The sequence below is a fragment of the Phyllostomus discolor genome, chromosome 6 (assembly GCF_004126475.2).
Source record: "Phyllostomus discolor isolate MPI-MPIP mPhyDis1 chromosome 6, mPhyDis1.pri.v3, whole genome shotgun sequence".
Lineage (NCBI taxonomy): Eukaryota > Metazoa > Chordata > Mammalia > Chiroptera > Phyllostomidae > Phyllostomus > Phyllostomus discolor.
The window spans coordinates 107,555,805-107,581,407 of record NC_040908.2 but is presented as its reverse complement, the minus strand read 5'-3'; the positions used below and the strand labels follow the sequence as shown (position 1 = coordinate 107,581,407).

At 34.5% G+C, this 25,603-nt stretch overlaps 1 protein-coding gene across 2 annotated transcripts in view; it reads right to left on the bottom strand.

Annotated features, from left to right (window-relative positions):
• Positions 1-25,603, bottom strand: part of GRM5 (glutamate metabotropic receptor 5) — a 475,733-nt gene that overhangs the window by 434,734 nt on the left and 15,396 nt on the right. The window lies entirely within an intron of this gene.

Below are 25,603 nucleotides of genomic sequence, written 5' to 3'. Positions count from 1 at the left end.
AGAAAATAAAACAGGATGATGTGTTAGATGGTGTCTTAAGGGTTGGGTTGGTTTGGGTGTAGCCTGGCATAGATAGGGTGGTATTGAGAAGACTATCTGAGAGATGTAAGTAAGGAAAGGCTGTAGATTTTTAAGGGCAGATGCCATATTATATTTTTCCCAATGTACCCTATGAGGACTGGTTTGCAGCAGGTAGTAAATATATACTACTTTAAGTGAATATGTGCTTGGCACCCCTGTAGGTTCTCACTTCATGATTTTTCTTTGTATTCCTGTACAAAGCTGGTTCTCATGTCTTAAAACATTCAACAATATACTACACAGGCTAACCAAAATTTTAAGTATTCTGACATTACAGAACCCTTACCCTATAGTCACCATTCACTAATTATTTAAATACGACCCATCTAAGCTCAGAGGTATGCAAAATTTTTTTAAAAAGAGAGTAAGATGAAGTAATTTTCCTTATTTGTCTGGCCAGGGAGGTAAAATGTGTTTGAATAGAACAATAATACAAGACAGTGCCTTAAAAGGTTCCCAGGTGTGATGCTTTCGAATGAATGTTTTCAGTATGTGGAGATTTCCCCTCACTTATCATGGGGTTCTCAGGAGGACTGAAGGAGGAAGTGTATTTTAACTGAGTCTAGAGATACTTAAAAATGAAAATGTAGGAGCAACTGCTTTTCAGGAATTATGTTCAAAATGAAATTCCCAGAAACTGAATTCAGTACTGAGTTCAAACACTAGCCTGCAACAGAAAGGTTAAAACAAAGATTGCTAGCCCTCCCCCTCCAAGTTTCTGATTCACTACGTCTGGGGTGGGGCCCATGAATGTGTATTTCTGACAAGGTTCCAAGTGAGTCTTCACATGAATGTCTCCAGGCACATATCCCAGGCAGCGACATATGCTATACTAGGGTGGTATCATTGGACCCCTCTGCTCTGTTATGGATCATGAGCAAAATACATATAAGGGGTGTGTGGGGTATGTGTGTAAATATTTATTGTGTGAGTATATGCAGAATAATGGAATAAAGTTGGAGAATGGTCCATGCCACACTACCTGGAAAAATAATATTCCTTTCATATTCCTCTGCTTTCCATTTTATACAACATGGCCTCATTCCTTCCTCTTCTGTCCTCTTCCTTCTCCTACCCAAACTCATCTTACCTATCATAATGTTAAAGAAACAAAATTATTTCTGTTAAATTGGGATTAACAGCCACTGGGGTCATAGGAAATTCTCAAGTCTCAAGGTGATACAGACTGGTTTGTAACTAGTCCCAGACACATCAGGGTCTTTCCTCAACCATCCACATAGTCTTCGGAAGTTCCTTGATGATCTCTAATATTAAGGTTGGTCCCTACTATATTTTAAAATATTAATCTTAATCTTCAGATTATCCATTTTATATGAGGTGTCTTTCTTTTTACCCTGATGATGCACATTAAAACATAAAAATAGAACTTCTGGCCAAGATGGAAGCATAGGTAGACACACTGTGCCTCCTTGCACAACCAAAAGAAGGACAACAAATTCAAAAACAAAAAACAACCAGAACTCACAGAAAAGCGAACTGTATGGAAGTCCGACAACCAAGGAGTTAAAGAAGAAACATTCATCCAGACCTGTAGGAGGAAGAAAGATGGGGAGCCAGGTGGAGAGGAGTCCCAGTGAAGCAGCAGCTGGAGGACTGGAGGGGGTGATCCCATATTCACATGCAGATAAACCAGGAGGAACAAGTAGGGAGCTGAGACAGGCTGCACAACCCAGGGCCCAGTGCAGCGAAATAAAGCCTCAAAGCCCCTGACTGAAAACACCTGTGGGGGTTGAGGCAGCAGCAGTAGAAACTTCCAGCCTCACAGAAGAGTCCATTGGAGAGACCAACAGGGTCCTTGAATGTACACAAACCCACCCACCTTGGAATCAGCATCAATTTGCTTGTGGGTAGAGGGGGAAGTGACTGAAAACTGACAGAGAGCTAAGCAAGCAGCACTGTTCTCTCTCGGATCCCACCCCCACACACACCACCACAACACAGCATCCTGGGTTGCCCTGCCCTGGTGAACACCTAAGACTCCACCCCTTAGTACATAATAATTGCACTGAGATGGAAAAAAAAATGACCCAAATGAAAGAACAGTTCAAAATTCCAGAAAAAAATACAACTAAGTGGCAAGGAGATAGCCAACCAGTTAGATACACAGTTCAAAACACTTGTTATCAGGATTCTCCAGGAACTCACTGGGTACTTCAATAGCATAAAAAAGACCCAGGAAGCAATGAAGGTTGTATTATATGAAATAAATAAAAATCTACGGGGGACCAACAGTGACAGGAAGGAAACCAGGACTCAAATCAATGGAGTGGACCTGAAGGAAGAAAGAAATATTCAACCAGAACAGAATGAAGGAATAAGAATTCAGAAAAATAAGGAGAGGTTTAGGAATCTCTGGGACACCTTTAAATGTTCTAACATCTGAATCATAGAGGTGCAAGAGGGTGAAGAGGAAGACTAAGAAATTGAAAACTTATTTGAACAAATAATGAAGGAGAACTTCCCCAATCTGGCAAAGGAAATAGACTTACAGGAAATCCAGGAAGCTAGAAAGTCCCAAAGAAGTTGGACCCGAGGAGGAACACATTAAGACACATCATAATTACATTACCCATGCTTAAAGATAAGGAGAGAATTTTACAAGCAGCAAGAGGAAAGGAGACAGTTACCTACAAAGGAGTAGGTAAGACTATCAGCTGATTTCTCAAAAGAAACCTTAAGGTAAGAAGGGGCTAGAAAGAAGTATTCCAAGTCATGAAAGGCAAGCTACATCCAAGATTACTCATCCAGCAAAGCTATCATTTATAATAAAAGGGCAGATAAAATGCTCCCCAGATAAGTTCTAGTTAAAGGAGTTCATCACCACCAAGCCCTTATTATATGAAATGTTAAAGGGACTTATCTAAGAAAAGAAGATAAAAAATATGAACAGTAAAATGACAACAAACTCACGGCTTTTAACAACAGAACCTAAAAAAACAAACAAACAAACAAACAAAAAAAAAACTAAGCAAACAACTAGAACAGGAACAGAATCACAGAAATGGAGATCACATGGAGGGTTATCAGTGGGGGAGGGGGAGAGATGGGGGAAAGGTATAGAGAATAAGTAGCATAAATAGTAGGTAGAAAATAGACAGGGGGAGAGTAAGAATAGTATAGGAAATGTAGAAGCCAAAGAACTTACATGTACTACCCATGGACATGAACTAAAGGAGGGGGAGAATGTGGGTGGGAGGGGGTGTTCAGGGCAGAACATAATAAAAGGGGGGAAATGGGACAACTGTAATAGCATAATCAATAAAATATATTTTAAAAATACATAAAAATAAATCCTAGCCTCAAACAGCTAGACCTGCCATGCCAGAGATACTGAGAAGGGTATACTGAATGAGACCCCAACTGCACCATCACTACTTTAAAATATCCTCCAGTCTGTCTTTGATTTCAGAATTCTCATCTCACAAATAATTATGATGCTCTAGTAATTAATGAAGTAGCTTGTTACAGCATTAAATTAACTTTTAATTTCATTATTCCAAATATTAGAATTCTATACTTTGGTTGATATAGACCTTACTAAACACTAAATAACAACAGACATGTGACCTCATATCACCATATCACTGTTTTAGTGCAAAGATCTCAAGATGAAAGCAACAGAGAAATTTGTATTCTCTTCCAGTATATTATGGCCAACAATACTGGAAAAACAATGTGTTCTTTGTTCAACCTTGTAATGACATATTTTCGATTGTTGTTTGTATAACTGTAAAGAACAAATTTAATGGCCCTGCTTATAAGCTTGAAATTTATGGATCAAGCCTCATAACCTAATATTGGGCCTAGAACTCTGTTTATATATTATCATCTACACCTTGCCCACTCCTGCATTATAGTAGATTCCCTAATAACCAGAACTGGCTCTTCCATAGATGACAATCTCAGATGACAGGTAATCAGATCAGTTCTACATCATGATTAGGCAAGTTTTCTACCAAGAAAGGTTATTGTCTCTTCTTGATGTCTTTCTTTAGCCAGAAATCCATAAGATGTTGGCAAGAGAAACTAAAAGCTAAGCACCAAGTGTAGTAAAAATGTAATCTAGAAAATTTTATTTGTTTTATATGCCTCCATTTTCCCTTCTACCTCTTGTGATGTAGGGATGTGTGGAGCAGTGGGGTATGAGAAAAAGGAATATGAATAACACTTTGCTTCTCTGAGGGGAATACTTCTATTCATGTTCCTGATTGCCAGAGGAAAATTGTAGTTCTGTTCAACTGATAACTTTTTGGCTGGATCTGTATTTGTGGCTGACCATAAATTGTAAGTTCAGTACCTGAAATAGACATTAACTTGTGTTTACAGGTTTCTAGGTATGATAACAAAGGATGCAGTGGAAATGTAGGCCAAATGCTGAAAACTTCATCAACAGTGAAAATATGAGACAGAAGTAATGCAGAATAAAGAATGCAGAGCCAATAAAATTACAAAGAAGCAGTGTGATAGCACCTGAACAATGATTTACACTTAAAAGATGCATCATACTTATTTGGAATGGTGCCCCCAATACATTGTTGTTGCTATTGCATTTTTAATTAAGCTGCAGAAGAAGGTGTGCAGGGTTGACTTATTGTTATAATCATTACTTTAAAACAAACTGACAGCGACCAGATGGGAGGGGGGAAATTGGGGGAAGAAGGGACAGGGTCAACTCAAGGAATAGGTGTAAAAGTACCCATGGACAAAGGCAAGGAGAGGAGGAATGAGTGTGGGAGGTGGGGGTAGGTAGGACAGGGAGAGCAATGGGGGAAAATGGGGACAACTGTAACTGAACAATAAAAAATTTAAAAATGGGAAAAAGGAAAGAAGGAAAATAAACTGATTTTTTAAAAATTATAGAGAAAAGGTGGAAAACTACACACAAAATTGACAGCAGCAGCTATCTCCATGAGTGGAATTGGAGGGTCTGGGTTTAATAGGTACTTTTTATACTTTCATTGTATTTGATTTTGAAATATTCAATATAGCATGATATAATGGAAATAATTTCTAGAATCAGAAATGCTTAAAATAAAATTTTATTTCAGCATACCTTAGTGTTATAAAATTATTTTCTCAATTCTTTAGTTTCCTTGGTTCCTATAACAATCATATCTGCATTATAAGTCAATAGGAATATCAAATAAGATCACACATGAAAATGCTATGTACATGATTATCATTCAATGTGTGGCATCAGTTATTATTTCTCATATTTCTTGCCCTCTTGGAAGAAAGAAGAATACAGTAAATGAATTACTTTCTTTTCCAGTAAACTGAATACAATTTAAGAAAAAGAGAAATACACAGGGTAGTATGGAAGGTGACCTGGGAAAACTAGTTTTATAATCATTTAAATTTTGTCTTACAATTATATCTCTCATACACAATTGAAAATACATGAGGTAAGTAATCCATGTTACAAAGTAGAAATGTTAACACAAAGAACAGGTGCACCTGGGAAAAAGGAAAGGAGCTTCATCACTCCCTTTCAGGATGCAGGGTCCAGCTTTCTCTCACTCATCTTACACTTTCTTTCACATTGGATGATAGCTCACTATCTATGCCCAGTAATTGTTCCACATGACATCTGGCTATTCACTCACTATTTCAAAACCCCTAGCAATAGGCTATGGGAACAAGGAAGGCCAAAAAAGAGTTGGTTTGTTAAATAAAATTAGCTTATGACAAAGTTTCAGATTTTCACACTTCTATATCAGATAGAATCCATAAACTCTGAGGTTATAGTACAGACCAAGCTACCATAAACTGGTCACCCAGCCTACCCCATAAAATAAGATTGTGACCTCTAGGTCCTAAAATAAAACACTTCCATATTATTTAACATTTGTGTGTCTTTATTAGAATATATGGTCATATTTGAATTCAACTTTGAATAAATGTATTTCAACATGTATTTGTTTGGCATTCATGTACTCACAATATTGGCAAGTGCTTTGAAAGACATCAAACAAATCTGTTGTCCTTTACTAAAAGACGCTTCCATTCTCATTAATTATAACTAACAGTCATGTAATACCTTACCCCAACAGAATTATTGGCTCATTTTTTAGCAATTTAAATACTGGATTTAAATTACTATACTTTTTGGCTTATATCTCATAAACCAAAGTGTTTAGTGCCATTAAATACACAATATATTATTATGTGTTAAAATGGAAAAGTGCTTTGGTAGAGCTCTAATGGAGTGTTTTCTTTCAAAAACATAGAATTTTGAACACAAATAAGCCTAAGAAGTTAATGAAGGAAGGAATATACAAATTATCTGGTAGAGGCATTATTAAAATATTTTTGGTCATTGTGTCAGAATGGTATTTTTTGAGGAATAAATAAAATGTGGAAACAACTAGTGACATATAAGAAGTTCAGATATCCCTGGCTGGCATAGCTCAGTGGATTGAGCGTGGGCTGGGAACCAAAATGTCCCAGGTTCGATTCCCAGCCAGGGTACATTCCTGGGTTGCAGGCCATAACCCCCAGCAACCGCACATTGATGTCTCTCTCTCTCTCTCTCTCTCTCTCTCTTTCTCTCTCTCTCCCCCTCCCTTCCCTCCCTAAAAATAAATAAATAAAATCTTAAAAAAAAAAGAAGTTCAGATATAATAATTCATACATACTTAGCAGGAAGGTTTTTTATTGTTATTCTATTACAGTTGTCCCCATTTTCCCCCCTTTGCCCTCTTCCACCCAGCCCAACCCCTGTGCCCAATCTCCACAATAGCATTGTCCAAGTCCATGGGTCATTCATACATGTTCTTTGACTAGTCCCTTCCCCTTCTCAAGTTACCTAAATAATTAGTGATTTGTTCCTAAGATTCTGATATAACTTAATAGCAGGTCACATTCATTTTGGAAGGTAACTACCCCGCTGCCCCTCCCCCGCTGGGGAACACCTTTTTTTAAAAATTGTTGTTCAGTTACAGCTGTCCCCATCCCCCCCACCGGCAATTGCTCTTCCTTGCCCCATCCAACCTCTGCTTCCAAAGACAATCCCCACTTCATTGTCCTTGACCATGGGTCCTTTGTATATGTTCTTTAACTTGACCCTTCCTCTTATTTCTCCCATTATTCCCCTCCTCCCTACGCTCTGGACACTGTAGGTTGTTCTTTATATCCATGTTTCTGGTTCTTTTCTGTTCATTTGTTAGTTTTGTTGATTAAGAATATGTATCTAAAGTCAATATTTCAATTCATGTAGAGAATAGCTTTCTAGTCTTCTATCACAAACACTCTGACATTAAAGTTATGCTGGTTAAAATGTAAAGATTTAGTTCTTTAATTTTTGTCTTGTTTTTGTAACACCAGGATAATGTGTACTTAATAATTCCAGATGCATTCCAGATGCATCTCTTACCAGATTTTATAGGAGTTATTGTGGAGGGGCAATAGTGGGGATGGTGCATGCAGAAACTTCTTCTGTTCTAAATGTCTTGTATTAAGGAGCCCCTACATCATTTAGTCAAAATTTCCTACAGAATTTTCTATAAAATTCATTTATTGAATAATCAGACCAAGGTGGTTAACTGGGTAGCAGAAATTAGTGAATGCCTTCTTCCTGGAGGGATCAATATGTGGGGAGGTAGGGATGCAACAAAGAAATAACAGAAGTTATACATATTATGTTACATGATAATTTTTACTTCCATTATGTTATTTTTATAGCTTACTACTCTCATTTACTTTTTTTTCTTCTTTCTTGAAGAGAGACACTGCCTTTAAAAAAAAAAAAACAAACTCTAAAACAGACAGACCAATAATGACACAGAAAGCATGAAAATACAGGAACCAGACTTCATCCTCTTTCTAACTAATACAAGTAGTACAACTACAGTGGGTTCAGGTCTGGAACTGCTTACTGTTTTTGATCAGCTGACCCTAATCATTTTCTAAATGGTAAAATTTGTATATTTGTCTTTAACCCTAATTATTCTAGCCAATTCCTTTTACAATAAAAGTGTTTTCAGCATGATTGGCCTTCACAAGAGTACCCACATTAATTTTTGGTACAATTTATTGTTTCTTTGGCTCCATAAAGGGCTAAAAAACTCTGTGGCAATACCCAAGTCTCAACATGCATCCACCCATACTGCAGACATTTTCTCAACTGAAAGAAGAAAAAATAAGGCAGAAATAATCACAAAATCATGTGGTTGCCTTTTTCAGGGAGCACTTTGGCAAGTAAGTGCTTTTACTTAACTACTTTTTGCCTCAATTTCCTCATCTGTTAAACGACAATAATAATTTAATTAACTCACAGTATTCTTATAAGAATTAAATAAAACAGGACCATGGTTCCTGGAAATATAGCAAATACTCAGTATTAACTATAGTAATGAGATAACACTATGCCAGAGTAATCTCATATTTAAAGAATAATTGTTTTAAAATATTTAAGCTAAGTCCTTAAAATGAGTTATGTGATGTTGCTAAGTTGTTATATTGAGAATTTTAGGTCCAGATTATTTGACTCCAAATTCTGTACTCTTGTGCCCTACTATATTTCACTAAGACCATAGGACACAGAAGCAAAACTGGAAGTAAAGTATTCCAATAATATGAACAAACACTGAAAAATTTAGGGGAGAAGACAGAGAAGAATAATACAGGTGGCTAAGTAACCCATGGAAGAAGTAGGACCAAACATGACTTCAAAAATGGGTACAATGTCCTTTTTCCTAGGAGGAAAAAGGTCATCCAATGTATGGATTTCAAAGATAGTTTCACAGGTGTATATATATGTCCAAACTCATAAAATTATAAATATCAAATATTTGCAGGTTCTTATATATTAATATATTGAAATAAAGCTGCTCCCCCCCAAAAATCACAAGAGTTACAGTAACATTTATGTGTATGGTTAAGAGTAGGACTCATGAAAAAAAAAGGGTGATTTAGATGATGCCTAACAAAGGTTTAATAACAACGTCATATTTGATGCATGAACAGTCTACATATTTAAACCTTCAAAATTCTATTTTATAATACAAAAAAAAATTATTTTGAAAGCAGCTTGGATATGTAATCCATAGGCAGGGAGAAAGGCAATGTTTTGCTTCTTAAGCAAGCTAATAGTTAGATAAATGTACTTATTGGGTTGGCCAAAAAGGCCATGTAGTTTCTTCTGTAAATAAAAGGCACATTTTTCATTTTCACCAATAACTTTATTGATTTGGATATTTTTAATAGTTTGGTTATCTCTCTGCTATAGGCTTCTAGTGGATAGAGGCCAATGGTGCTGCTAAACATCTTCCAATGCATAGATAGCCCCACTATTGGCCACAATGTCAATAGTACCAAAACACTTCACAAACCACATCTGACATGTTTGATTAGTCACAGCACCTTCTCCAAACATTGCATGAATCTTTTTTGCATTTTAGTTGCATTTTTACCTTTCTTAAAATAATAAAGCCTAATACGTGAAAAATGCTGCATATTTTCTTCCACCTTCAAAATTAAATTCACCAATTTTGATGTTTCTTTTAATTCATGATGATATGACAGCTGTCACAATACAATCTAACAAATTTGTTCCAGATGAAGTTAAAGACAGCTAAGCACTACTAGAGCCATCGTGTGGAAAAAGAAACTAAACAAACTTTTCAGCTAACCCAATATATTACCAACAATTAATTTTTTTAAAATTTACAATCTTGCTGTTATAAATAGAAAATCTTAAGTGTTGTCAATAGCCTTTCAAGTTCTGTGGGAATTTAATCTTCTTGCTTGCTTGCTTATTTTGTTTTTTATTTGTTTGTTTTGTAAATTTAGCTAAGAAACTCTTTAAAATTACAGAGCTAACTTCCAGACAAATTGTATTCACTTATATGCTTTTCAGAATAATAAAAAATTTAAATAGCCTAAGGGTAATGTTGTAGAAAATGATAGGATATTATATAGCTATGGGTAATAATATTCATACAATATGACAAAAATGTTCTCTTTATAATGCTAAGTTAAAATGTGAACAAAAAAGAAACACAAAATCATGTATAACTAGTTTTAAAATTAGTTATAACTAGTTTTTCCAATTGTGCACAAGAAAGATAAAAATAAAAGATATCCTGACATAAAGTTTTATTTATATTGGAGTATTAATGATTTTTAAAGTTCTTTTTTCACTTTTTTATTCTGCATGTATTAAATAATATCTGTATGTTATTTTCATATTTAAAAATTATATATATATTTTTAAATAGATTGTGCTCTCCTCATTTTCCCTTAATATGTATCATTTAAGTTGTTTTTTTCAAAGTGCAAATGTAACCCAAGAAGTTCCATTTGAATCAATGACTAGGCCAAAAAGAAGTTAATTATAATAATCAAATTAGTATTAACAGATGATATTTACTGACTGTCTAATGTGAACTGCCCATCATAAGTAAGTGTTTTACACAGTTTTAAATGTTCATTGGAATGTTCACAGAAATATTTGATGTATGTATACTATTCTGATTCTTCTGAGACATAGTTTCCTCATCTGTAAAACTGAGATAAAAATAGTACTACTTCAGAGGATCTGAGTATTAAATGAATTAATATATATAAAAGAACTGAGAAAAAGGCCTAGACACATGGTTGCATGCCCTATAACTATTTTCTACCATCATCATCATCCAGCTCCTCACCATCAGCATCATTAATCATTTTACATTTGATGGAGCTGAGAATTACAGAGGTTAAAAAACTTGTTCAAATTCTGACCTGTTTAACCAGAGTCCAGGCCCTTCAACTCAAAGATAAACACAGTAAATAAATATTTCAATTATAATTAAAATGTAATTGCTATACAACTAAGTGTCCTTACAAGAAAAATTCTCCAAGCACTTAGCCTATTTTCTAAATATTCTCCTGGAATTAGTAACTCTATGACCTTACATAAGTTGCTTAAATTTCCTAGGCCTGAATTTCTCTTTTCTAAACATGAAATAGTTGAACAAAGAACACAAAATAACTACAGCCAAAATTTTTCAAACCTTTATTGTGTGCAAGGTATTATACTAAATCCATGATTGCAACTACCTGATGAGCCAAAAATATTAATAATCACACCTTTTCTATAATGATGTAATTTAGGTTTAGAAAACTCACCTCATGTCCACAGAAGACAGTGACAGGACTGAGATTTGAATCCAAGGTCTGAATTTACCTAACATCTGAGCTTTCTCTTAACTATTCAGTGCACCTATTGCTATAACTGTCAGGTCCCTTCTACATCTGACATTTTATCAATATTTGTCAATTACTGATGAGACATGGCATAATGTTGGAAAAGGATTTTAACATTTTCCCCCAACCACATTTGGCAGCCAAAATCTCACTGTTTTCTTGTGATAGAGACATAATTAATAAAAAATCATTGATTAGTGTTTGATTTCCACAGTACTGTACTCAGTATTTTGTAATAACCTAGTCCAGGCTAATAGCTCTTGGCACACAGTGAGTGCTCACTTAATATTTAATTAGTTAACATATCAGCCAACATTTTTTTTAGATTTAAGCATTAGTTTACTGCGGTTTTTTTTAACAGGGATGATCCAATTTTAATAAAGGTAATATCCAATATTAATATCTGTAAAGTGACTGTTCTTGGCAGTGGCTTAAAACTTAAGTGTAAATTTTATTTTATTTTATTTCATTTTATTTTAATTATTTTATTGTTGTTCAATTACAATGGTGTGCATTTACTCCCCACCCCAGCCATCCCCACCTCTCTCCCTTGTTCCTACCCACCTTGTTTTTGTCCATGTGTCCTTTATAGTTGTTCCTGAAAACACTTTCCCCCTTTCTCCCATTGTCCCCTTCCACCTCCCCTCTGGTTACTGTCAGGTTGTTCTTAATTTCAATGTCTCTGGTTATATTTTGCTTACTTGTTTGTTTTGTTGGTTAGGTTCCAGTTAAAGGTGAAATCATATGGTATTTGTCCCTCACCACCTGGCTTATTTCACTTAGTATAATGCTCTCCAACTTTGGATTTACAAAGTGCATTAACTGATTATTCAGCTGACCATTATAACAAATAATGTTACAGGACAATTATAACAAAGTATTAGTACAAAGAGTGCAGATAAAGCCATTTGTCGTCTTGCAAATGAGGACCTGTGTGTTCAGAAGCATTAAGTGAACTGACGAAGGTTATCCCAAAGTGGGAAATTGAACATGGTCTCCAGGGTAATTCCAAAATTCATGCCTTTTCCACTGAACTTAAAATCAAATTCTTTGACACTCTAACCAGATCAGAAGTAAAGTTTTCCATACTAAAGTTCAATCACTTCAGCATTAGTTTCTGATCTTTTTCAGGAATGGTTAAGGCATCTTAGTTGCCTTTCATTAGAAATTGTGTACAATTTCTGAAAGTCCTCTCATGCTTCTAAATGACAATCTTTATTCCTACTGGTGGCATGTGTTCTATACTCTTTTTGACCTCTTTAATGCTTATTATCTTATGCAGTAATTTGCCATCTACTGATAAAGTGAAGGTTGAAAGCAAAGGCATGTAACAGGCTTTGAGGCTAGAAGAGAATTATCCTGCAAGACAAAGTCACATTACTATTCTCTACAGTCACAAGACAGCACAGCCTCCTTCAAGAAAGGTGCTTTTCAAAAAAGTGAAACTAAGTCAGTACAACCATTAATTCTACTAGTTACTCAAAAGAACTTGAAACACAGCACTTAATACACTTATCCCTTACAATAGAGTTTAAGACTTAAAAAAGACTCAAGGAAGACTCAGGAAGAAGGCTGAGAATTTAAGAAAGACAGGTACCAAGCACATCAAAGTCAGAAATAGGTTTGAAATTGTGAATAATTTCACTCAAATGATGTTAAATTTATGCAAGTAAAAATGTAGTATGATTAGAAGGCATAAAAATTATTTAAGTTTTCCTAGAGTTCCAGATAGTTCATTATCAGGGTCCTAAAAATCATAAAAAGAATGGATCTCTATCTTCTTAAACAAGCTATACAATGTCTTAATTACTAGTGATTATACATTTTATAGCTTATTGTTTGAAGTTGTCTGCTATGCCCATTAACAAGGATATAAAATCTGAGATTAAAATTTTAACCTTCTATAAAAAAATGCTATCAATGGTACCCATCTCAGACTTCCTATCTGGGATAGAAGAGTACTTACTAACTTCATACTAGAGCAGGAGACATTGAAAAGTATAAATGGAAGCATAATAACCATGCTGCCTGTGGTTCTGCAGGGCTCCCTTCCATTCCAGAATATTAAGCACGAGGCAAGTGCAGAATCACATTGTGCTAAACAAAATGACAACACATTGCTCTTTTTTTTTCTTTTTCTTTTTTCCTTGTACCTTCAACAAATATTCATCCCTATTAATCATGTGATACCCTGCTTCTAGGATCACATGCTTCACTTGTACTATTTGGTGAGGACTGGTAAGTGAAGAGTGATTTCTTATTAAAAAATCTTTAAACTCTCTAATTATCCAAATTATACTTAATAAAGATTTGTTTCTTCCAATCTCATTTAATACACTCATCTCTTGCTATAGTGTTGTCACTTCATGAGTTTTTTCTTACACAAAACTGTATTATTTTTGTGAGGGTAAACTTTATATTAATATGAAGCATGGCTTGGTATACACCTGTGAAAAGTCACATGCTGGCAAGTGCTTCCACCTCACAATTTTCACAGTGTGTACCACAGAGGCTAGAACACATCTTCTCAATAAATATTTTCACATTAATGAATAAATTAATTCATTTGTTAGAACATCACATAGGCCTCAAGCTCTATGAGGTATGCTTTTATTGAAATATATATTTATATTGAACTTTATAAAAAATTTATTATTTATTCTGTGCAAAAAATTTTCTCAAATCAAAAATGTTGTTGCAAGTTTCTCATTTTTATAACTCTTTACACATTGGCAAATGAAAGCACCACCAAACACAAATAACTTTTTTTGCATTTTATTAGTTTTATAAGTTATCAATTGTATATAAATACAAGTCCAAATAATTATTATTGCCAGCTTGATTCTTCAGCATATATTACTTAACAAAACCTAGGTTTTAATGTTAAATATAGTGGAAATTAATTATTTATATATATTTTACTTCTCTGAACAAAAAAGGAAAACTAATTATATTTGTACATTAAATATAGTGGAAACTAATGATTTGCATATTTTTTTATTTCTTCTAAACAAAAAAGAACTAATTGCATTCGTATAATGAGGGATGAGTGCACTAATTTGGGAATTGAAAGCAATCAAATTAAGTTTGATTACAAATAGAATAACCACATGAAGTGTTAAACTCTTTTCACTGTCTTAATATAGTTTTTCTCTCTTTTCTTCGTTTAATAAAACATAATAATTACCAGCTTCATTTGTAATTTATTTTTTTTAAATTCCATGAAATTAAAATTAAAGTAACAGGAAACTTAAATATGTCTTACTTAACTTTCATATTTCTTCAGCTGATCTAAAGAATAAAAATCCATCATGTGACAATGCAATAATATATTCTTAAAAAATGAAAGGCTCTCTCATTAGAGAGCGAGGCTCAAGGCTGGGCATCCTAACCCAAATCTGATACAAAGAAGATACTTTTGAAGAAAAGTTCTATAATCAGAAAAAGATGATAAAAATTTCTAAAGGAATTGTCAAAAATACAAATAGTTCTGTTCTTAGAATCCTGGAGAAAAGGAACACAGAAATACTCTTTTTACTCTATATTATATCTATTTTTATTTTAGCTATGGGTAAGACTGACTTTCTGATAATTTTAATAATTACATATTAATAATAGCACCAAAATGTAAATCTTTATATCACTTCATAGATAATAAAAAACTTTAATCATTTCTGATATTATAATAAGTATTCAATAAAATACTATTGTTATTTTATTATCTGGTCCATAAAAAATTTAAGAGACCATCATTTAGTTTTCAAACCAAGGTAGCTATTAAATACAAACTCTTCCATTTCTTAAGGCCCATATTATCTCCTTTTGTTTTATACTCAGGCCTATGGAATGCTTCAATGTGCTGTAACTCAGTTTCATTAACAAATTGCAGTTACTGACTAGTAAATTTAGTAAGTTTAATTTGAAGTTTACAAGAAGTTATTCATTGTGCTGACTTTTTACTGATAAAGATGCTTGTTATAAAAATTTAAAAAAAGAAATGCTTAAAATACAGGATTAACTTTCTATCTTTAAGCTCCTCTGTATCCATACTTCCACTGCCTACACACACACAGTGAAGATAACCACATTAACAGTCTAGCTCTGGAACTTTCCAGACTTTGCTCATTTACTATACCATAATGCCTCTCAGCAATTGGAGGAGAGGTTGTGGGATCCACTTATAACTGTGCCAAGGTACTAAGCACCCTGCATTACATTATACAATTGCAAGCCTAACTTCCGAAAGGACAATTGGTAAGAATCTAAAACTCACTGTTTGTTGGTCATTTTCCTGACTGGTTCTTCACATCATTTAATAATAACTTTTGACTAAGGAAAGGAGTGAAACATTAATTATTTATTTTTTATGTCTCAGATAAGGCAAGTTTTCGGCAGGCTAGTTTAGAAAGTCCTCATTAAGCACTTGCTACATGCCAAACATAATGCCATGTGCTTTATATTTTCTTTTTGCAACAGTCTGATGGGGCAGGTATTGTTCTCGCAACATGATAATGAGAAAACTAAATTAAATGACTTGTCCAAAGTCCTTTCACTAGCAAGAACAGTAATCAGTACATGCACTGAAACCTGCCTGTGTCCATACTACTACTCAAATAATATAATTCCAGAGAATTAGGAACTGAGATTCCTGAGATGTCTTTGCAGCAAACTGTGAATTTAAGATCACAAGTCCACTGTAGCTTACCCACTTCATGGAACTACTTTACTTCTCAAAGTGCTCTCTCATATCTAACCTCACTTTATGATTGGCATTTGGCCTGACCTTCATAGTTCTCAAAAGACCTCAAATTTAGACTTGACTACACATCAACTGAGATTGTACACATAATTATTGGGAAACTCAGAAAACTGAAAGAAGACTCACTTTATACATTAAAACTTTGCCTTATTACACACAACAACAGAAAGTGGAGCACTGATTTGTTTTATATAACCAAGAAATTGTCTTATGAATAGCATACATGCATCACATTGTATTTTGTGTGTGTGTTGTAAGAAGTTAGACATGTTTATTTTTTTCTAATTTATTTTTTAATACTTACCCAAGGATATGTTTTTATTAAAGTTAGAGTAAGAGGAAAGCAGGGAGAGAGAGAGAGAAAGAAACATTCATGTGAGAGAGAAATACTGATCAGCTGCCTCTGTAGGTACCCTGACAGGAATCAAATCTACAACTTATGTATGTGTCCCAATTCCTAATTGGGGAATGAATCTGCAACCTTTTGGTGCAATGGGACAATGCTCTGACTGACTGAGCCACCAGCCAGGGCTAATTTTTTATATGTAAAATTTTAATACCAAAATTATAATTAATGTATTTTACATTTATATGTAATGTACTATATTGAGATATTTAAAAAATGTTTCCAGGTTTATTTGGATATCTGATAAAACCTAGGACTGGAAACTTACCCCCAACATCCAGATCTAGTATCTTTGCCATTGTCTCATATTGATGCATATGCCATTTACCAACAATATATTAATTATTTATATTTTTCTCAAAGCCTCTAACATTTCCCACCATGGTGCTTTGGAATTCTTGCTTGTTTTTTTTTTTTTTTTTAAGATTTTATTTATTTATTTTTAGAGAGGGAAGGGAGGGAGAAAGAGAGAGAGAGAAACATCAATGTGCGGTTGCTGGGGGTCATGGCCTGCAACCCAGGCATGTGCCCTGACTGGGAATCGAACCTGCGACACTTTGGTTCGCAGCCCGCGCTCAATCCACTGAGCTACGCCAGCTGGGGCGCTTGTTTTTAATAATAAGATTTAAAGCCCACCCATCCAGGAAAGACAAACCAAATGACATTGTTGCAGAAAAATAAACTTCTGTATGTAAGTTGCATTTCTCAAACAAAAAGCAACCAAAATATTAATAATGTTAAAGGAAAAAACAGAGTAAGTTGCTTGTAAGCATTTTTTTTCTGCTATAAGTCCTAGTAATAAATAGATTTTCCATGATAACCCACAGTACACATATAGCTAGCTATATGCACCTAAAATTAAAATTTACAAAACAATATCTACTCTTATCATTAGATATATTCTGACGTTTATATCTTACTCTATTCTATTTTATCATACTCTATATTAACTACTAGTCTCAACCCACTAAATTTGTTTGACAAATAACTTACAGATTATAATACACTTTTTGAAAAAAAAAACACTGACTAGACAATCTCGTTCCTTTGAAAGCCTGTGTAGGTGTGACTGTGTGTATGAAAATTGATGCATAAAATCATCGTGGCACAATCTCTTGTTTCAATGTCCCCTAAAATGAATATATCTGACTACCATACCTCTTGCCAAAAAGTCTCCTCAACATTTGGTTAAATTGGGAAATCCTTCTGGAGTATTTGCAAATGTGCCAAAATGAGATTTCATAACTCCTAGTCCTCATGAATTCCAAAGAAGTCTTTCATACATAAGGCTACAGCTTTTAACAATATGTCCTCTTGCTCTTAAAAAATGTGCACCATATCGCTTCCTCCCATAATTGGCCTCTGAAGATGGAGTGCAGAATGTGCAACAGAGATGTGAATAGAAACAACCAGGTACAGTCTGTGCCATCAGACCATTAGACCCACAAAAGGTCTTCTATGAGGTCGACTTGTTGCCACATACCTCTTCCTTAATTTATTTTCTTTTTACTGTAATTAATTCTTTCCATGGGAACAAGGAAATGTACTGGTTTCAAAGCCAGATAAAAAGACACAGGAAATATTAGAACAAGATTTTCTCTGTGGGGAAACAGATGGTGTTTTCTTGTTTTTTTTAGGGACGAGGTAAAGAATCAATAGATGTGCATTCTACTTTTCCTTTAACTCATAACTTCCTCAATATAAATGGGGGAAGTTTGGAATTAATTGGAAAGAGTTGGACTTGGGTCCAAATCCTCGCTCTGCCAGTAACTAGCTGTATATGGTGGGGGAAACACTTTTTCAATATCTATTATCTTACATATAAAATGTAACATTATCAGACTTTTGTATGGAATAAATGAATCAACTAACACATTTATGAAAGATTATAGTATGTATGGCCATGTTTTAACTCACAGAATAATAGAATCCCAATTAAATTATATTTGATTGTCAATAATGGGAGTTATCTAAAAGGATAAATAGCCCAATGCCTTTCCTCCCTCAGCTGAGGTTGATGTTCATTTGTCCACAGCCCCTCTAGGTGGTTGTCCATTCCAGGCTTGCACACAGAAGTTATAGAGAGCTGATCACTGTCTCCTAAGAGAGACAATTCCTTCATTGAACAGTTCTGTTAATGAACAGAAATACCATTTTTTAAATAATCTGTTACTCTGGCATTTCAGTAATTACCTCTTTGTAATTCTCCATATAAAATGAATCTAGCTCCTTTCCATCTGAATTTTTCAAATACCTAAATGTAGTGGTCTGGTCCCTGCTATGTCTTGCCTTTTCTCAACTAATTTTGAAGACATGATATCAAGTCACATAACCATTTTGGCTACTCTCCTTTGAACAGACCATACTTGGTTGCATTTATTTTAAATGTGTTGTCCACCATTTAATCCAGCCCAACCATGGTCTGTGGAAGCATGTGAAGAGCAGGTAACTGAAGGTTAGTCATAGAAGGGATCTCCCAGAATGTCCTTTCTAGCCCCTTTTCATCTGACAAATGAAGAAAGGAGTTAGAGTGACTTTCTCAGAATCACATAGTAGAAACTCTGATGTCGGTTATCTTTCTGTATTTCTAGTCCTTTTTAATTTTTTCACTTTCAAGATATCATTAATGTAATCTCCAGCTTTCTTCAATCCACTTTAAAATTATTGACATAATGAGATGGCTATTACTCTTGACAAGACTTAGTGAACAGCCTACAAAATATAAAAATGTTTGGTAACAAAAGAGATGAGGAAAACATGGTAAACAAAAAGAGAGGATGAAGTAAAAAAATCCTCTTTTTAGAGTTATGTGGATCTCTACTTCTGTTCTTTTTTTCTTATATGCCTGCTTCCTATGTGTTTAGTAGAGTTGCTGTGCAGAAATTGCTTTACATTGGAACATAAATGTTTTTCACCATGCCCTCCCATTCCTCAGCTTTCCTCAATCAGAAGCAACATCTGTTACTCATTACTAAACTTTATAAACCTAGAATCTAATAAGGTTACGATGACCAAGAATTGAGTCACAAGTCTAGTTCTTATAGACAGAATGAATAGACTTTCTGAATATGCAAATGCTAAAGCTCAGACAATAATGTTATTTCTGTGAGATATAGAATAAGGGAGACTAAGGAAAAATACACTATTTGTTCAGTTCCCAACCATAAAATGGATAAGTGTCCAACACTGAACACGCATTCTCACTCAGAGATTATCTTCAAGTCAAAAGAAGCATCTGATTAATAGAACTATAGTGTCCACATTCGCACATCACCCCAGGTACTTATTTATGTGTGTTGGGGGAATGACGGAATGACATCCTCTGAAAACAAAGTTCATTCTCACATATAGTCACCCCAGGCATAGAGCACCTGGGGGGAAATTCTAGTATTTTCAGCAGTGAATGGACAGCAATAGTACCTGAGAAAGTGGAAACATGGGTATTATTTTATTACAGACATGAGCCTTTTATAGGTGAGTCAGAGTCCAAGCCAGAGCTTGTATTAAAAACAAATAAATAAACAAACAAATAAACAAAAACTGAAAATAGGAAAGGTCTTGCCTTGGTCACAGCTAGACATGTCAATGGATTCCATTTTTGTTTTCTGAAGGAGACAATAATAACTCCCTTAGAGGCTATCAGCTAAGAGTACATAAGCTATTCTATCTGGAAGGCAAGAGAGGTAGCACCTCTCTGAGCACACTTCCCAGGGCTATCTGTATTTTCTTCAGTATTAACGATGTAGTTTCTGGCAGTGACAAGACCATGAAAAATTGCTTCTTTATTATTATAGTTGCCAATGAGTCTCCAAGGTTGTGGATCTATGATCTAATTTAATGAAGAATCTACCTAAAAGCCTTTGTATTTTCTGATTTTTATTTATTATTATGTCAGTGATAACCAAAATAATGATCCAATCAATCCATACTTACAAAAATTTATGGTTCTAATGTTTTCAGAATGTTTATGAAGCAAATAAAAATTTTTCAAAGTTTCTTCAAATCTTCAATATGACTCAGGCAAAGAAGCACTTCATCTAATTTACAGGTAAAAAGAACAAAGGAACCATGCTTCTCCTCAAAGCCAATTTTTAAAATAAGCATTAAAAGGTTGAGTGAATTGGCATCATTCCTATGAAGGAAAAAGGAATGAAGCAATCAAATGGAGAGGTAATACAATGGCAAAAATAAAAAAAAAAGGAGTAATTATCTTCCACAATGATGTGTGAACAAAATTCTGGACTAGAACCCTAAGTTTTGAGATCCAGCTCTGTAAAGAATTATGTACAAGTAAGTCCAGAATACTTGTCTTGACTGCTTCTGCTTTACCAACTGTGAGATAAAGGAGTTAGATTAAATGTTTGCCTAAAGCCCTTTCAGTGTCAACATTCTACAAAGCTACTAGTAGTTTGTATGTCTGAATTAACATGATAATCATCTCAAAATTAATCTCAACCCTCAACAATACTTACCCCTGGAGAAAGAAAATAAAACCCCTTTGGCCCTGGCTGGTGCAGCTCAGTGGATTGAGCATCAGCCTGTGAACCAGTCTCCAGTTCTATTCCCAGTCATAGCACAAGCCTGGATTGCAGGCCAGGTCCCCAGCTGGGGACATGCGATCAACCTACCTCTAACCTGTGATGTTTCTCTCTCTCTTTCTCAACCTCTCTCACCTATCTCTAAAAATAAATAAGTAAATAAAATCTTCAAAAACAAAAAAGAAAAGAAAACCCCTTTAAAAAGTAGGGCCCATGGTGACATTTCTGGTCTTTCCGAACTTAATTGTTGTTTTGATATAATTACAAGAGGAAATGTGTGTTGGGAGAACTATATTTCCATTTTTTAAGAAGTGAAGCTAAGCATATAAACTATGAATTACACTGAAGTTCTTTCAACCAAAGCCTAGTTGCTATCACATTTTAAAATAATTGATGGCAAACTATATCATAACCTAAAAGTGGTACAACATTACAATATGTAAGTTAGCCTGAAGACAATGTTTTAATGATGTCACATTACCAGCACTACTTATTGGTACATGCATCCCCCAGGGCATCGCCGACACTTTTTTTTTAGGTAGAATAAATTAGCATTCCATTATCATTAGATGGAAATAATAAATTCAAGAACCAGTGCAAACAAAAAAAGGAAGTAGGGTGTGAATAGCATTTTACAATTAATTAAGGGAGGTATTTTGGCACCTCATTTTTATAAAGAAGCAAAACTGTGAGAACTTATGAGTGCCTTCTATTTATCTGCATGCTATATATTCATAAATAGTGATATAGGTACTATTCTAACACAAATTCAACCATTCAGCAGTCATCGAGCACCAATTGTGTGCTAAGCACACTAACAGGCCCTAGGGATGCACAGTGAACTTTAAAATAAAGTCAGCAAAAATGGCGATGTGAAAATCCTGTAAGTCATCCATAAAATGAGATGATATACATAGTTTTGTGTATAAAGTGCTATCTATAATTACTTTTCTCAATAAATTAAGCTAGATTAAGGGGAAGCATGGAATAATGGAACATATACAAGTATATGACTATTTAAAACATTCATGCTTTAGGGAATTTTATCTCTAGCTATAGAAGTATGAGGGAAGCCTTTAAAGTTTTTCTTCTTGCCTACAGCATTTACTCCATTTTATTTCATATTTAAATATCAAGACTATTAATACAAGTTAATATACTTTTTAAATTTTTGATGTTTAAACATTGTAGTAGTATCTCATTTTGAGAGGAGGATTAAAATTTAAAGTCATTGGGATGAATATACTTATAATGGACCCATCTTGAAGGTAATTATTATTGCTCATAAATTTATGGTTAGCTGGGTAATGTTTATGGTTTCAGCCAGGCTTTATTACATGATTGCAAATAACTGTGTGTCAGGAAGGCAGCTGTGTGGCTCTTCATTGGCTGCTCTCAGGTGAATGAGATCAAGTGGCCTGAAATGGCCTTATCTAGAAAACATGGGTGTTCTTATCCTTCTCATGGTAATCACAGGGTTCCAAGACAGACAGATTAGAAAGAGAGTCCTCACTTACACCAAATTCTGTTGACCAAAGCAGTCATAGGGTAGTGTGGCATTAGAGCAGAAGGAAGCTCTCAACATACAAAGCAAAGGGGATCATTAATGGAAGTCATCAAAGCCAAAGCAATCCATCTTCCATACACCTAAACAGGTGAGCCCATGAATTCTGTGCCATAGTGGGCACGTGAACCAAGGGTTGCAAAAGTATTGAGGCAAAGGATCCCTTAAACTTGACTCCTTTAAAAGGAGTAAAAAAAATTCAGTCATTGCATGTTCCTTTCCCCCATACAGTTGAAGGGCTAATGTTGTCTGCCTTAATTTTTTTCTTTGGGTACTATTAATCTTTTTGCCTAAAAACACCTAGGAACGGCTTCTGCATAACACAGTAAGCCACAGTAAATACATAGTCCTGTAGCCTACAAAAATCACAAATCAAGGGCAAAGCAAATGTAAGAGATTAACCTGGAAGCAGAAAATGAAGTCTCTTTTTGTTCTCCTCTGGAATTCTGTGATAGCATACATGTTGTTAAAGGAACATCTGTGATAGCTGCCAAGAGGACTGAGCGGCACGGTACTGTCATGGTTAAGTATAAAATAAATAGGCAATAGGCTGACAGTGACCAGAGGAGAGAGGGGAGGGAATTTCAGGGGAAAAGAGGAAGGGTTTACAGAAACAAGTATAAAGGTCACCTGAACAAAAACTAGGGGGTGTGGAAAGTGAAGAGAGGTGGAGAGCATTGGGAGGTGGGCTGGGATGGGAGTGAAAGACAGAAAACTGTACTTGAACAACAATTAAAATTAAAAATAATAATAATAAATAAATAGGCAAATTGGGAGATAGTTTTTGAAAGTGGGACATCTTTTCATAGACCTCAATGCCTCATGTGAAAGCATTTGAAATTGTCTATATTCCTAAAGAATGAGGAATATCAGTTGATATTCAGCAAAGGAAGAAAATTATAAGGACATAGGGATAAATTTGGGATAGTAGGGCTGAGTGACCAAGGGCTAGAAAGAATTATTCCAATCCTACCCAAAAAGGTGTCAACTTAAGAACTGGCACTGCCATTTCACAAAAATTCCAGCAGGGACTTCCTGAAGGACCAGGCAACAGAAAACAGGGCAGTACCTAGGAGCTCCCAACAGTACCCAAATGAGCTGTAACTTGTTACTCAAGTAGTTTTCTGATCCTAGACGTGAGCTTTACCTTGTGAAACTTCCTACCATGCTGCTCCTACACTGATAAAATGTAAGTAACACTCATTATCCATATACATGATTGTGATCAAACACTTCTTGACTAAACCATGTAAAACAATAAACCAAAGAGCATTTCCTCCAGTCTTTGAATATTCATATTCAAAATCTGTTCCCTCCTGAGTGTTGATGGTATTATCCAAACATTTTGCCATAATTTGGCAACAAAATTTCCATTGGCCTATTTTTGGCAAAATAATTAAATTTGCCTAAGTTTGGCAACAGAATATTTTGGCTCAGTTTTTACTCACAAAAAGAATATTTTCTTTTAATTGTTCTGTTGTAATCTATAGTTTTTGTATGTAATACATAACTTCAAATATTTGCATGCAAATGTTATATTGAACAAAAGAAAAATAAGTTTCATTTATTCCATCTCATCCCCAAACTACTTAGATTTTATCCCCAGAGGAGCAATTGTTATCAGTTTTGCTATGCTCTGAGAGCAATTCTATAAATACCCAAGTAAATGGCTTTTATAAACTCAAAAAACATACCATATACACAGAACTTTCCCTTGCTTTTTTCACTTAAAATGATCTTGGGGATCATTATGGTCTCACCATAAAAAGCCTCATTAATTTCAATGGCACTGTAATAATACATGGAATGCATCATGATTTATTTTATTAGGTTACTATTGGTATTCATCTCATTTAAAAAACAGTTTAAATTAGTAAGTCAGGGGTCGTGATGATGAGTTTCTTTTTTAATACAATCTTGAATGAACAACTCCCATATAGTGACCAAGCCCTACACTTCTGAATCTAGAGGGAAGTTCCTAATAAAATGTATGATTTTTTGAGGCAAACCAAGACATACTTTTATCCTTTTTATTACATTTTTTTTTTGTTTTCTCACTCCTTTTACTAGAAATCCACCCTTTCTTAATTTTCACCAATTGTCAGGTTTTTTTCCTGTTAAAATTCAACTCTCAAATTCCATTTCATTCTCTAAGATTTCCACCATAGCCCCCATCACCACAGAGTAGAATGTGTTTTTTTCTCATACAATTTACTTTAGAGGCATATTTTAACTCCTTGTCATCTTGAATCATTGTTATATTAGTGCATGCTTCATCTCCTTTGCCAGATTGCATGCTGTCCTTCTGAGAACTACCAGAGGGCCTTTCATCTACTTGTACTTAATAAATATGTGTTGTATAAATATATCCTTAGAATGTGATGTCATTGGATTCTGCTAAATTATAGTAGGACACTGAACTAGGAGTCACTAGCTATGAGCCTTACTCGTGAATCTGAAATTGGTATCAGGTATTTATTGAATGAATTATTTAAATTCTTAAAAAATTTTTTTATTTTAAAATGGGAATAAAATATGGGAGTAATGGGATTATCTATATCACTGCTCATTGTGAGAATCTAATGAAATAGTGGTTTTATAAGGAAATCTCAGCATTAGGGAAAAAAGTCAAACTTCTCCTACTCCAATCACCTCTATATATCAACAAATATGTAAGTAAATTAGAAGTTTATACATGAAAATTTCAGAAGCATATGTCCTTCTGAATCAAAATAGAAACTCATTTTATGTTTATGTTATTTTGAATATAATTAATAAGAGCAGCTATACAGTGAAATCCATATTATGCCACTTAATATAAAATTATGCTGTATCTAATTGGAGATTGGCTCCCAATTTCTGTAGCAGACTTTCTTTGGGCATTTCATTAATTTCCCTATAATGTCACCCCACATTTTATAGGATTAGATTGTTTGGACCACACTGATAGTATTATTGCAGGACTAACCTAATCCTCCCAATGATTAAATGAGATATAAAAAGTATTTGGAACCTTTGTTGGTGTTCTATAGCATGTGTAGTGT